Consider the following 14,629-nt stretch of genomic DNA (forward strand, 5'->3'; position numbering starts at 1 on the left):
GGCGATAATGAAATAGAACATATTTTTAGCTGACCAGTTTAATAACATGTTGGATGCATGTGAGACAAATATTGAACACTAGAAACAAAGGTTCAAGGAGGCAGCTAGTCTGGCAAGCGATGAAGTTGATGAAAAGGGTATGCCTCTTGACGCGAGGAGTAGGGGACTAAAAAAAATTATTAATTAGTTGTCATTTTCCTTCATAAGAGGCTTATTCTACTGTAAAACTTTTCTAGATTATATGGCTAGCTTCTCTTCAATAAGACGTCAGAAATGATGCAGACTATTTGCCAAAAAATAAAAAAATATTTTGAATTGATATGGGAATGTTATATTTCAATGAATCCCATGCTTATTGTATCATGTATGGTTATTCTATGTAAATAACATTGAAGTTAATTTAAACAAGTTGAATGGTTATTTTCAACATAACAGATTGATTTCATTTGAATATATTCAATGGTAACTTTGAATAAATTAGATTGAGTTCTTTTGAACACCTTAACTAGTTTTCTGTACGCTTATTTTCAATAAAACAAATTGTTTTGATTTGAACATTTTCAATTATTGTTAAAAAGAAATATGATAGATTACATTTACACATTTTCACTAGTTACAAATCTGATTGAGTTCATTTAAACACCTTGAATGGTTACAATATTCAATGCATCAGATTGAGTTGATTTATACATTTTGAATGTTTTATCATATTCAAGGAATTTAAACATCTTTCATGGATATTGTCACTATTTTTTTATATTGCATCATGATGCAAAGCATCCACACACAATGATCATCTGATGCACACGTTGACACCAAACCCTCTCAACACTGCTCTTTCTCTGATTGAGAGACAAAACAATCATCAAATCTCTTCAAACCCACGTGCAATCTGTTTGTAACACCCCTACAATTTTAATATAATGATAAAACACAACATAATACAAGTTTGTGCCCATTGGTGGGCTTATTAGCCAAAAAACATGAAAGATACAAATTTTAAATGTCATTATTTACCCTAGATAAGGGTTTTAACAGTTTTGACAAAAAAATGTTAGATCTCCTTCAATTTAAAACCAAATCACAGGAAACAAATAGAAAATGGTAGAGAACTCTTTAATGTATCATTCCAAATTGATTTGCACAACAAAAGAATGAGGAATCAATATGATTTGAAGGCTGAGATCAAATTGTTAGGAGGGAACAAGAAGGAAAGTGCAAAAATGTTTGTGTTTTCTATTGATTACTCTTCAATACATTAAAAATATTTCAACAACTCTTCATGGCCGACCATCCAAGGCCTATTTAAGCCTTTTGATGGAAGGTATATCTTCCCTTAACCACTTTTTCAACCAAATGTACGTCAGAGACTAAAATTGACAACTTTTGACAACTTTCAGACATAATTGACCCGTCATGTTATAAACTCATCGTGTTATTGACACGTAATGTTATTGACTCGTCATGTTATTGACTTGTTGAGTTATTGAATCATCATGTTATTGACTCGTCATGCTATTGACACGTCATGTTATTGACTCATCGTGTTATTGACACGTAATGTTATTGACTCGTCATGTTATTGACTTGTCGAGTTATTGAATCATCATGTTATTGACTCATCATGTTATTGACTCGTCATGCTATTGACACGTCATGTTATTGACCCATCATGTTATTGACTCGTCATGTTATTGGGGTGTTTCCTTCTCCCGAGTGTCGCTTTTCACCTTTTCTCATTGCTCCGGGATAACTTTTCATCATTTCTGGCTTTTCTTCTTATCCCAAGCCTCTCTTCTCTATCTATCACATCCTTCCGAGATAAGAATTACTTTGGAAATCATTGTTCTTTTATCCCAAAGCATTGTTTTCATCTTTGTCACTTATACTTATTGAACACTATGCCCTTCGTCCCCTAGGATAACTTTCGCCTTGTCTTTCTTCGTTATTTTTACCCCATAGCCTCAAATGATGCTCCTATTATCCCCTCGGGATAAGTTTTCCTTTGTATTTCTTTTGCTTCCTTATCCTGGACCATTTTCTTTTAGTCTTTACGACCTTTCGAGATAAGGATTTCTATCCTTTTCCTTATCCCAGACGTCAACATATAGAAGTTAACTTTGTGTATATTTTCTTCCTCTGGGATAATTCTCTGCTTAGATTTACTTTTTACCGTTACCCTGGGTGTTGGCATTTCAGTGGAAAGAAAGATTGTTGATATTCAATAAGGATATTGAGAAGGTTGTTGAAGATTGTTGATATAACTGAAGAAGGATGATAACTATCTTTATAACATTATTTTGTCATTGATGTCAAGAAATTGATTATCTAATTTAGTATGATGTTGCCATATCTTAAGAATATTGATTAGAAGAGAATTAAGATGTCGGTAAAAGACACAGAAAGAATGTGATGAATAAGGGAAGAAATAAGTTATTCAATGGGCAACTATTACCGAGTTAGACAATGATGAGATCATCATGTTTAGATTGTTTTGATATCCTACATATGTTGTTGATTGTAAGGTTAATACTATACTATGTCACCGAGTAAAGAACCTAGTCAGTAAACCCTAGGGAACCTAGTCGGTAAACCCTAAGGTTATCGATATCGATTAATGAAGGCAGAATGTCTACAGAGTAAGGTTTAGTATTTACCGAGTTGGCATTATTTAATGAAGGACAATGATTAGATGGATATGCATAAATGATTGGTATGTCGTGCATGAAGTTTGTTAAGGATCTATGGCAAAGGAAAATCGACAGGAAGATCTACAACGCAGATTGAAACGCAATAACCTTGTGCAAGTTCCAAGAAGGGAATGCAAGTCCCTAGGCAAGGTAAGTCATTTTCAGATCGGAAGGATACATTGAACCTGGTCAAGTTTGAAGATCTGATGGCTAAGATTGGTCATGAGAAATGTGATCGAGGAGATTTAGCGGTTAGCAATTGTTTATAAATGAGGAATTGTTAATAAACAATGTATGCGGGCAAGTGTAAGCACAGGAATGCTAGATAGTGATTATTGAGCACAGAAGCTTGAAGACCTATTTGAATAACAGAGTAGAGAACCCATCAGAGGGACAAGATAAGTCCTATTAATAGATTGTTCTAAGCAAATAAGAATCTGCTTTAGCATTTTAGATGTGAAGTTGCAGATATATTTTATTACTGTTATTTTGTAAGTGACAGAAAATCTCTTAACCGAGTGGACTTAACAATCTTATTTGTAAACCCTCTAGCAAGGTAACATTCTAAATAAGTGTTTGAAATCCTTTGACAATGTCACTTCTAACAAAGTGAAGATCCTAACAGATTTGAGGGAAATCCCTTAACTGGGTCACATCTAGCAATGTGTTTGTAATCTTTAACATGATTTGCTTTTAACCGAGCATACTCTAGAAGAGTATATTTCTTAGTGGGTCCAAAATCCCACAGTGGTTTTTCCCTATTTGGGTTTCCATGTTAAATCTGATGTTATGAGTGTTATGATGATTATGTGTTTATGAGTTAACAAGTTTAGCAATTTTTGGTTAAGTTGCTAAAGTATAAGTTACTGAGGTTGAATCTGCTGATTTTATGGAAGTTTAAGTTTGTATGATTCACCCCCCCCTCATCTCATCTTGTTAGCTATTGACATCTATACTTTACAATTAGTATCAAAACTAACAATTGGTATCAGAGCTTTGGACTTCGGAAGAAAAAGTTTAAAGGTACTTGAGGCAAAGATCCGAAGATGTATAAAAGGGATGCACTGAAGCTAAACAAGTCAAGTTTCTCCACATGGAAGAAAAGGATGAAGCTACATTTATCAGGAATTGTAGAATATGCAACATATTATCTAGAGAATGATTACATTGCACCAAGCACCAACCCTATGACCTTGGAAGAGATAAAGGCAAAGCAAGAACATATTCAAGCTATGATTGAAATAACATCAACATTGACCAACTCAGAGTTTAATGATCTAGAAGGTTGTAATGATGCAAAAGCAATATGGACTAAGCTCATATCTATGTATGGAGGTGATGAACATGTTCAAAGAGCAAAAGTAGATAGTCTAAGAGGACAACTTGAATCCATGAGAATGAATGAAGGTGAGAACATAACACAATACAGTACAAGACTAAAGGAGATTGTCAATCAAATTAAAGGAGCAGGTGGAACTATTGAAGAAAAGGATATAACAAGTAAGTTGTTGAGAACCCTTCTATGAGCTTATGCTATTCGAGTCTCTGCAATCAATGAATTGAGGTTTGTACCTAACATGCCAGTTTCTTTGGATGCTACTGTTGGTAAGCTACATGCATTTGAGTTAAGTAATTTTGATAATAGTGGGTCTTTGGTAAATAAAATAGAATCTGCATTCAGTTATTTTCATATTGGTGAATTTGATGATTACAATGATAGAATGAGTAAGTACTCTAAAGGGGATCACAGTGGAGCAAGTGAAAGATTTCACAAGAACATGGAAAAAGTGTACAAACTGTATGAAGAAACCAAGAAGCAAGAAGAATTTGAAGCATTATTAGCCAGAAGGTTACCGAGAGGCAAAGGTAAGTATAAAGGGAAGCTACCTTTAAATGTTTCAATTGTGATAAAATAGGACATATGGCTTCTAACTTCCCTGACAAAGAATCTAGTGAAAAGAGTGAATACCGAGATAACAGGCAGAAAGATAATCAATACAGAGGACACCGAGACTTCAAAAGGAGAGATAGAAAGACATGTCCAATAGCAGATGAGGAATCCAACGATGACAAATCTGATGAAACTGATACAGAGGAAGTTGTTTATGTGGCTATTAAAGATGGATCTGATGAAGAAAGGTATCAAGAAAAAGCACTAATATCTCACATAAATAATAATGACTCTTGGATCATAGACAGTGGATGCTCACATCACATGACAGGTGATAAACACAAGTTTGTTAAATTGGAAGACTATGATGGAGGCTATGTAAGATTTGGTAATGATGCACCATGTCAGTGAAAGGGAAAGGATCTATAACACTTCTTGAAAATGCTAAATGTGATGATGTATACTGAGTTGAAGGATTAAAATACAATTTGTTGAGTGTAGCACAACTAAACAATACAGGATATCGAATAGAATTTCAGAAAGGAATTGTCAAAGTTCATGACAAGCATGGAAGGTTAGCTGCTACTGGGACACAAAAAAAAGGTAATACATTTCATCTTGACTCAACTTGGAACAAGTGTCTTTATGCAAAGATAGATGATACCTGGTTATGGCATAAAAGGTTTTGTCATGTAAATTTTGATAATCTGATCAAAATAAGTAAGAAGCACCGAGTGAGAGGTCTATTGAGTCTTGAAAAACCTGAGAATGCTATGTGCCGAGGATGCCAGATGGGTAAGATGAAAAGATCAAGCTTTACAAGTAAGTCCTACACTTCTAAAGGAATTTTAGATCTAGTACACACTGATCTTTGTGGTCCCATGAAAGTTCAAAGTTATTATGGTGATAAATATTTCATATTATTTGTGGATGATTACTCAAGGATGATGTCAGTTATGTTTTTAAAAGAAAAATCAGAAGCTTTTCAAATGTTTAAATGGTACAAGGCAAGAGTTGAAAATGAAACAGGAAGACAACTGAAATGTCTTAGATCTGATAGAGGAGGAGAATTCACTTCTGATGAATTTAACTTATTCTGCAATGATCATAGTATAAAGAGGCAAGTATCTGCACCGAGAACACCTCAGCAAAATGAGATAGCTGAGAGAAGAAACAGATCAATTGTGGATAGTGCAAGAACCTTGATGATAGAAAAGAGGGTGCCTCAAACATTTTGGAGAGAAGCAATCAACACTGTAGTTTACACCCTGAACCGAGTTCAACTGAAGAAAGGAACTATGAAGACACCATATGAGATCTGGTATGACAAGAAACCTAATGTAAGTTAATTTAAAATCTTTGGAAATAGATGCTATATTCAGAAAGAAGACAAAAATGGAAAGTTTGATCAGGAAAGGTGAAGAAGGAACATTTCTTGGTAATTCTTCTAGAAGTAAAGCATTTAAATGTCTGATCAAATCATCTAACAAAATAGTGGAAAGTGAAAATGTGAAAATTGATGAATTTGCAGAAAGAAATGATGAAGGAAATTCCAAAGCACCAGAAGATTTTGAAGAATTTGTTTATGTTCAACCGAGAAGTCCTACCAAGAAAGCTGCTAAAGAAAATGAAGATAATGTCCAGTTACCGAGTGATGAAGAAGATCATACAGAACCTACTGAGCCTATATTAGCCAAATATGTTAGAAGACATCATGCATCAAGTCAGATTATAGGAGATAAGGATGATCCAGTGATGACAAGAAACAAACTGAGACAGAACACATGTCTGATATCTGAATTTGAACTGAGAATAGTAAAAGAGGCATTTAACAGTGAAGATTGGGTAAATTCTATGACAGAAGAGATTGATCAAGTCAAGAAGAATGACACATGGACACTGATCCCAAGACTAAAGGACAAAAATGTAATCGGTACAAAGTGGATTTTTAGAAACAAGCTAAAGGAAAAAGGTGAGGTCATTCGCAACAAAGCAAGACTAGTTTGCAAAGGTTATGCTCAAGAAGAAGGAATAGATTATGGTGAGACTTTTGCACCTGTGGCCAGACTTGAGGGAGTAAGAACATTGTTGGCATATGCTACTTTCAAAAATTTCAAGGTATATCAAATGGATGTTAAATCTGCATTTTTGAATGGTATACTAGAAGAAGAAGTTTACATTGAACAACTTGAAGGATTTGTTGAAGATAGGAGTAAAGATCAGGTATGCAAACTAAACAAAGCTTTATATGGTCTGAAGCAAGCACCTAGAGCATGGTATGAGAGACTGCACTCTTACTTAATCAAGATTGGTTTTATAAGGACAAGTGAAAACAACAATATGTACATGAAGAAAGACGAGGACAATGGAATACTGTTCTCAACCATATTTGTTGATGACATTATATTTTGTGGTAATGAATCATGCAAGAACTTTGGAAATGAAATGTGCAAAGAATTTGAGATGTCACTAATCAGTGAGATAAAGTATTTTATAGGTTTACAGATACTGCAAATGAAAGATGAGATCTTCATTACTCAATCCAAGTACATAAAGGAAATCTTGAAGAAATTTGGAATGGAGGATTCTAAACCAGTAAGTACTCCTATGACTACTGTAGGATTTTGCCAAGATCAAGGGCAAAATGAAAAGCAAAGAAGAGACAATAGAATGACAAGAACAAACTGTATTCTCATCAATATGCAAAATGATCAACTGGATTGACCAATACAATGAAAATAGGCTTGCTTATATAGGCAAGGCCATATGGATGTATGAGCACACAAATATGACATGTGGCTCAATGAGAAACAAGGGTAGGTAAGAAATACTAAGGGTAGGTAGGAGAAATAATATAATATTCCACAAGAGGTGGATGACCCACCGAATGTGGAGTGTAACAGCAAAATAAGACCACAAAAGGTGGAATTTCTCCTACAAGCTCTATCCCTATGTGTACACTTCCCCAAGTGTCTCAAATCCAAACTACGAAGAGATGCATTATCCTAAGTTAACTTAAGTAAGTGTAATAATATCCAAAATGAATATTTATTTACACCAACAACCCCCTTAAGTGCAACTTAGGGGAATGAAGACTCAAGTCAACAATGCAAGATGGGTCCCGGCTACTAGGCCATGATAGGTACCCATGTGCAATATGCAAATGCAAGCAAAACTATGTAATGCAATCTCTCACAAATGGAGACAGGGAGAAAACCCAGCGGGAAAAAACTCCCCCCCAAAAGAGAGATGAATGTACAAAAGACTCTCAAAGAAGAAGGACAAAACCTCAAAGAGGAAAAAGTCCCCCCCATAAGAGAGGAAGGAGAAGTCAGCTGACCCCCCCTAATGACACGTCCCGCACCCCCAAGAGAGCTCGCAACTACTAGAACTTACTCTTGGTGAAAGGTTTGGTGAATATGTCAGCAACCTGCTCTGCTGTAGGACAATACTAAAAATCAATGACCTGCTCCTGGATGAGCTCGCGGATATAGTGCATATGAATCTTGATGTGTTTGGTCCGCTAGTGCTGGACCGGGTTCTTCGAGATTGCAATAGCACTCTGATTGTCGCAATGTAGAATTGTTGGCCGTGGAGTGGTGAACCCAAACTCTGTGAGAATCTGCTGGAGCCAAATGGTCTTAGTCTCTGTGTTAACAACACCTCGATACTCAGGCTCAGTCGAAGAGAGAGAAATAGCATGTTGCTTCTTGCTCTGCCAACAAATGGGGCCCGAACCAAGGTGAAAACTATAACCAGAGGTAGACTTACGATCAACTAGATTGCCAGCCCAATCGGAGTTTGTGTAACCAACCAAGCGAAGTCCTATGCTTGCTGCATAGTGAATCCCATAGTGATGTGTACCCTAGATGTAATGAAGGATGCATTTGGCGGCTTTCCAATGAAGCTCATGTGGTTCCTGCATGAAGCGGGAAACCATGCCAACTGCAAATGAAATATCAGGGCATGTATGAGTCAAGTAGATGAGACTACCCACAAGCTGATGATACAAAGTGGCATCAACTGGAGGAGAAGAACATTGAGCCTCAAGCTTGACTCCTGAAAGAAAGGGAGTCAAGGCAGGCTTACAATTAGCCATATAAAAGCGTGCAAGTAGATCAAGAGCATACTTGGGCTGCGAAAGTGTAATCCTGGAAGGTGACTGTGAAATCTCTATCCCGAGAAAGTAGTGCAAAAGACCCAAGTCAGTCATAGAAAATCTGTCATGCAAAGCATATTTGACTCTGCTAATGATGGATGAAGTACTCCCTGTAATGATCAAGTCATCAACATAGAGCACAAGTATCAAGTGAGAGTCATCCTATCGCAAAATGTAGACATTCGGATCGGAATGACACTTGGTGAACCCTGCGGAGAGAAGAAAGGAATCCATCTTGGCGTACCAAGCCCTGGGGGCCTGCTTAAGGCCATAGAGAGATTTCCTTAGTCTGCAAACCAAGGAAGTATCCTGGATGAAACCCTATGGCTGCTCCATATAAATCTCCTCATCAAGATCACCATGAAGAAAAGCACTCTTCACATCCATCTGATGTACAGTCCAACCATGAGCTACAACAATAGCAAGTGTCAAACGAATGGAGTTCATCTTGGCTATGGGTGCAAAGGTCTCAGTATAGTCAACACCTGCAACCTGCGAGAAACCTTTTGCAACAAGCCGAGCCTTATACTTATCCACACTACCATCCGCTGCAAACTTGGTCCGATAGGTCCACTTACATCGAACCACCTTTCTCCCCTTAGGAAGATGGACTAGATCCCATGTGTTGTTCCTCATCAAGGAACTATACTCTTCCTCCATAGCTTGGTCCCACTCAGAAACCCCTGATGCTTCCCTAAATGTCTGTGGATCGGAAGCGGTAGCAATGTATGCATGTGGAAGATCCTGATGTTGTGATCAAGTTCTTCGTGTATCTGAAGGATCCCCAACAAGAGAACCCGCGGACTCAAGTGTCTGTCGAGCCCAACAAGGTCTAGGTGGAGGTGGAGAACGAGGCTCCTCAACTGCAAGTGGACCCTGCGGAGGTGTTACCCTGTGAGTTAGAGTTGAAGGAGTCTCATCATCTAAATCACTAACATCACTATCCACAATGGAGGAAGGTGGAGGAGATAGAGAGGCTAAGCTAGGAGAGCTTTCCTCAAAGTGAACACTCCTCTCAATGAACACCTCATGTGTCTCTGGATCCATCAATCTGTATGCCTTAACACCTTCAGGATATCCAACAAATATGCAAGGCCGACTCTGAGGTTCCAATGCCTTGCGTTTCTGCAGAGGTATGTGAGCCCATGCTGGACACCCAAAGACTTTGAAATGTCTCACAATCGGTTTCCTACCAACCCAAGCTTCAAAAAGAGTAATACCTTGCAAAGCTTTGTGAGGAACTTGATTCTGGATGTGTGTGGCACAACTGATAGCTTCTGCCCAAAAGGCGGGATCAAGAGAACGTGCATGTATCATATAGATAGCCATTTCTTTGAGAGTTCTATTCTTGCGTTCTGCAACCCCATTTTGTTGTGGAGTGTATGCAACAGAATGCTAAAGATTAATCCCCTCAAATGTACAAAAATCCTCAAGTCTCTTGTTCACATATTCCCTTCCATTATCTATGTGAAGAATCTTGACCACTTTCCCTGATTGCTTCTCCACATAAGTCTTGAAGTCCTAAAATCTATCAAATACTTCACTCTTATGAATGAGAAAGTAGACCCAAGTGAAGCGAGAGTAGTCATCAATGAAGGTGAGAACATAGCGGGCCTTACTAAATGAAGGTGCTGGAAATGGACCTGCTACATCACTGTGAACAAGTTGAAGAACTTCCAAAGCTCTCCAAGTTTTCCCTTTATCAAACTTCTCTTCGGGATGATTGCCCATGGAACAACCTGAACATATACCCTCTGAAAAACTGATTCGAGGTAGACCTGTGACCATGTCTTTAGTGCTTAGCTGCTGAAGATAGCGGTAGTTGAGGTGACCAAACCGCTCATGCCATAGCTTACTTTCTGAATTTGAATGAGTAAGCAAGGCCCTAGAAGGTGAACTTGGCACAAAATGGGAGAAGGAATAAAGCCTTGAGTTGTCATTGAATTGTCCCACTGCTACCAAGGCATCATCATCAAGTTCCTTTACCACAACTGAATCTAGTGTAAACTCGACCTTTTTCCCATTCCCATAGTGAGTGATTTGGTAGATGGAGAGAAGGTTGGTAGACAAGTTAGGAACATAGAGAACATTCTCAAATGTTCCATCATCCATGTCAACTGAACCTTTCCCTTCAACCTCTACTTGTGTATCATCACCTATGTAAATGTGAGGTACCTTAGATGGCTCCAATGAAGAAAACTGCTCTTTTGTAGAACCCATGTGATATGAGGCACCCGAGTCAAGTATCCATTGCTGTGAAGAACCTGTTGTAGCCACAAATGCTTACCCTTTTCCCTTAGACTATGAGGAAGAGGAAGGAGATGAATCCTTCTTTGTGTAGGCAGATGGCAAGTTGATGTTGTTTTTCTTGAGAAGATTGGTTAACTCATCAACTTGTTTTGCGTGGCATCAATGCTCATCATGACCATACTTCTTGCAATATGCACAAGTTGGTTTATCCTTCTTAGGTGGTGTCCCCTTCTTGGAAGAGGATGAAAAATTGCCTTGTGATGGAGAGGATGATTGCCCTTTTTCCTGGTGTGGCTTAGACTTAGAGTGCTTCTTCTTCTTGTTGGAATCTTTGCCTTGACTTCCTTGATTCCCTTGATTAGCCACCAAAGCCTAGGACTTTGAAGACTTGAGAAACCCCATGTTCAACAACTTAGTTTGTTCCAATATCAACATTTTTGTGAAAGAATCAAATGAAGGCATAACATAGGACCTCCCCACTGTCAAACAATGAGTTTGGAAGCTAGATACAAATGCTGCATATTCTGGTGCAAGCTTGTCCAACAAGTGGAATATCAACTGAGCATCCTTTTTGTCAATTCCACAATCCTTAAGCTTTGCTCTTAGCTCATTTGCTTTGGTGACATAATCTTGGATTGTATCAAAACTCTTGGGATCCAAGTTGGTGAGTTCATTGTCAATCTGATAGCCTCTGATTTCATCAACTTGTCCATACAATTTTTGAAACATATCCCAAGCCTCTTTGATTGTTTTACACTTTTCAATGTGAAAAATGAGGTCATCTGATACATACTTGCGTAAGGTTCCAAGAGCCATGCAATTCTTTGTGAGCCATTCTAATTGAGCATTTGGATCAGCCTTAGAATTAGGTGGTGTTGTTATTGTTCGATCCATGTAGTGTGTGACACCCTTTTCCATTAATTTACTCCATACTTTAATTTTCCATGATGCACAATTATGTGGAGTTAAAGGTGGAAATTTATTAGGACTCATTGCAACAAAAATGGAAAGAGCACAAAGAGAGGCACAATCACACAAGACACCCCCCCAAATTTACTCAATCAAAGAACCCCCCCCCCCAAATGTGATGATTTTGGCACTTTATAAGTAGTGCGTATACAATGGGCCACTTGCAAAAATGGCAAAGTGGACTTCTGATTTATAATTTTACAATTGCCTCAATAAGGCCAAAAGAGTCTCAAACTGATAATGCAAGAGATCTAACTAAGATCCAAGCAATTTACAAGTACCTAATAGGCCAAATAAGACCAATATATGAAAGTACAATTTCCACTCAAAATATCTAAAATCTGATCATAGATTATGAAATTAGATGAAAAAATAAGCACTTTAAAAAAAAACGGCACTTGAAAAGGAGGTCGTATGAGCTCAAACGAGGCCTTTGAAGTTGCAGAATTGAGGATTAGACAGGTACAACTGAGAGAATCCAAAAATTTTGAAAAACCTATGCACAAAAATCAGAAAATAACCATACCACTGCGAAGATCATGAAATTTTAGCCGATTTCAAAAAAAATTGCACCAAAAAAGGAGCAAAAATGAGCAAGATATGGCCTTTCAAAGTTGGACTGCAAAACTGAAAAGCCCAATGGAGAGGGGTCAAATTTTTTTCAAAAAATGTTGATGTGGTGCTGACATCAGAAATTCACTATGTTAAATTTGATGGCCGTCTGACTGTCATAAAAACTTCGCCTCCCTACTGACTGGGCGTTCGTACTGTATGGACTGCTGACTGTACGCGATGACTAGGCAGATGATTGGATGTACAGTCTGATGACGTGGTAGTCTGATTGTACGTACGGAGGTCTATGTGGCATGGGTGATGTGGCATACGGATGTCCCTACATGAGCCACGTGGTGGGGTCCTGGTAGCCGATTGGGCGTTTGCGTGGCGGTCGGAGGTTTTTGGGCGGTTGCCAGAGGTTTTTGACTGACGGTGGTGCTGGGTAGATGGGCGCGGCGGGCCGGGTGTTGGGAAGACTTGGGCGCCGGTGGAGAGAAGGTAGTGGCGGTGGCGGGTCGCGATGTTGGCGCGGCAACATGGATCACGGCGGCAGTGGCGGGACTCGACAGCGGCACGGGTCTCGACGGTCTGCGACAGGTACAAACCTGCAACACCTGCGATATGCAGGTACGGACTGCACAGGGGGGGTCTGCGGACCCCCCAAAAACTAGCAAAAAACCTTTTTTTTTTTAATTTTCAATTTTTTCAAAATTTTTGATTTTTTCGAAAAATTTTCAGAAAATATGATTTTTTTTTTTCAAAAAAATTAATAATTTTTTTTTCAAAATCCATACGATAATAGCCAAAATGGGGAAAAAAAAATTTCTCACCAAAATAGGTCGACTTTATAGTTGAAATTTATGGAAACGGCCTCCCGGATTCAACGATGATGTCCAAATCGTTGTATGACGTCCCCAAAAAATGAAGATCCCCAAATCCGAAAATAGAAGCTTTCAACGATGTCTCCAAAAACCAATCAATGAAGCCCCAATAGCTCTGATACCATGTATAATTTTGCCAAGATCAAGGGCACAATGAAAAACATAAAAGAGACAATAGAATGACAAGAACAAACTATATTCTCATCAATATGCAAAATGATCAACTGGATTAACTAATACAATGAAAATAGGCCTGCTTATATAGGCAAGGCCATATGGATGTATGAGCACACAAATATGACATGTGGCTCAATGAGAAACAAGGGTAGGTAAGAAATACTAAGGGTAGGTAGGAGAAATAATATAATATTCCACAAGAGGTGGATGACCCACCGAATGTGGAGTGTAACAACAAAATAAGACCACAAAAGGTGGAATTTCTCCTACAAGCTCTATCCCTATGTGCACACTTCCCTAAGTGTCTCAAATCCAAACTATGAAGAGATGCATTATCCTAAGTTAACTTAAGTAAGTGTAATAATATCCAAAATGAATATTTATTTACACCAACAACTACTAACTATAAACTATCAAAGAATGATGAATCTGCATCTGTTAATGAGACACTTTACCGATCTATGATTGGAAAGTTGCAATATGTTGTGCATAGTAGACAAGATATAGCACATGCAGTAGGTATTATTGCAAGATTCTCTACAGATCCCAAGGAAACCCATATGACAACAATCAAGAGAATTTTCAGATACTTGAGAGGCACTGAAGATTATGGCTTAGTATATGAAAAGAGGAATAATTTTGATTTAAAGTTTATACTGATGTTGATTGGGCAGGCAACATAGATGACAGGAAAAGCACAAGCACAAGTGGTGGAGCTTTCTTTTTAGGAGAAAGACTAGTGAGTTGGCTTAGCAAGAAACAAGGATGTATTTCACAGTCTACAACAGAAGTAGAATATGTTGCTGCAACATTGAATTGTACCAATATAGCATGGATCAAACAACTGTTGGAAGGTATAAATGAGAAAGTTACCGAGCCAGTAACTATATTTTGTGATAATACTAGTGCCATTAACATTTTAAAGAATCCAGTAATGCACTCTAAGACAAAGCATATATCTATAAAGTATCACTATCTCAGAGAAGAAGTTCAAGAGAAGAAAGTTGTGCTGGAATATATTAGTTCAAAGGAGCAATTAGCAGACATCTTCACAAAG

This window comes from Cryptomeria japonica, chromosome 3, assembly GCF_030272615.1.
Source record: "Cryptomeria japonica chromosome 3, Sugi_1.0, whole genome shotgun sequence".
In the NCBI taxonomy this organism is placed as follows: Eukaryota; Viridiplantae; Streptophyta; class Pinopsida; order Cupressales; family Cupressaceae; genus Cryptomeria; species Cryptomeria japonica.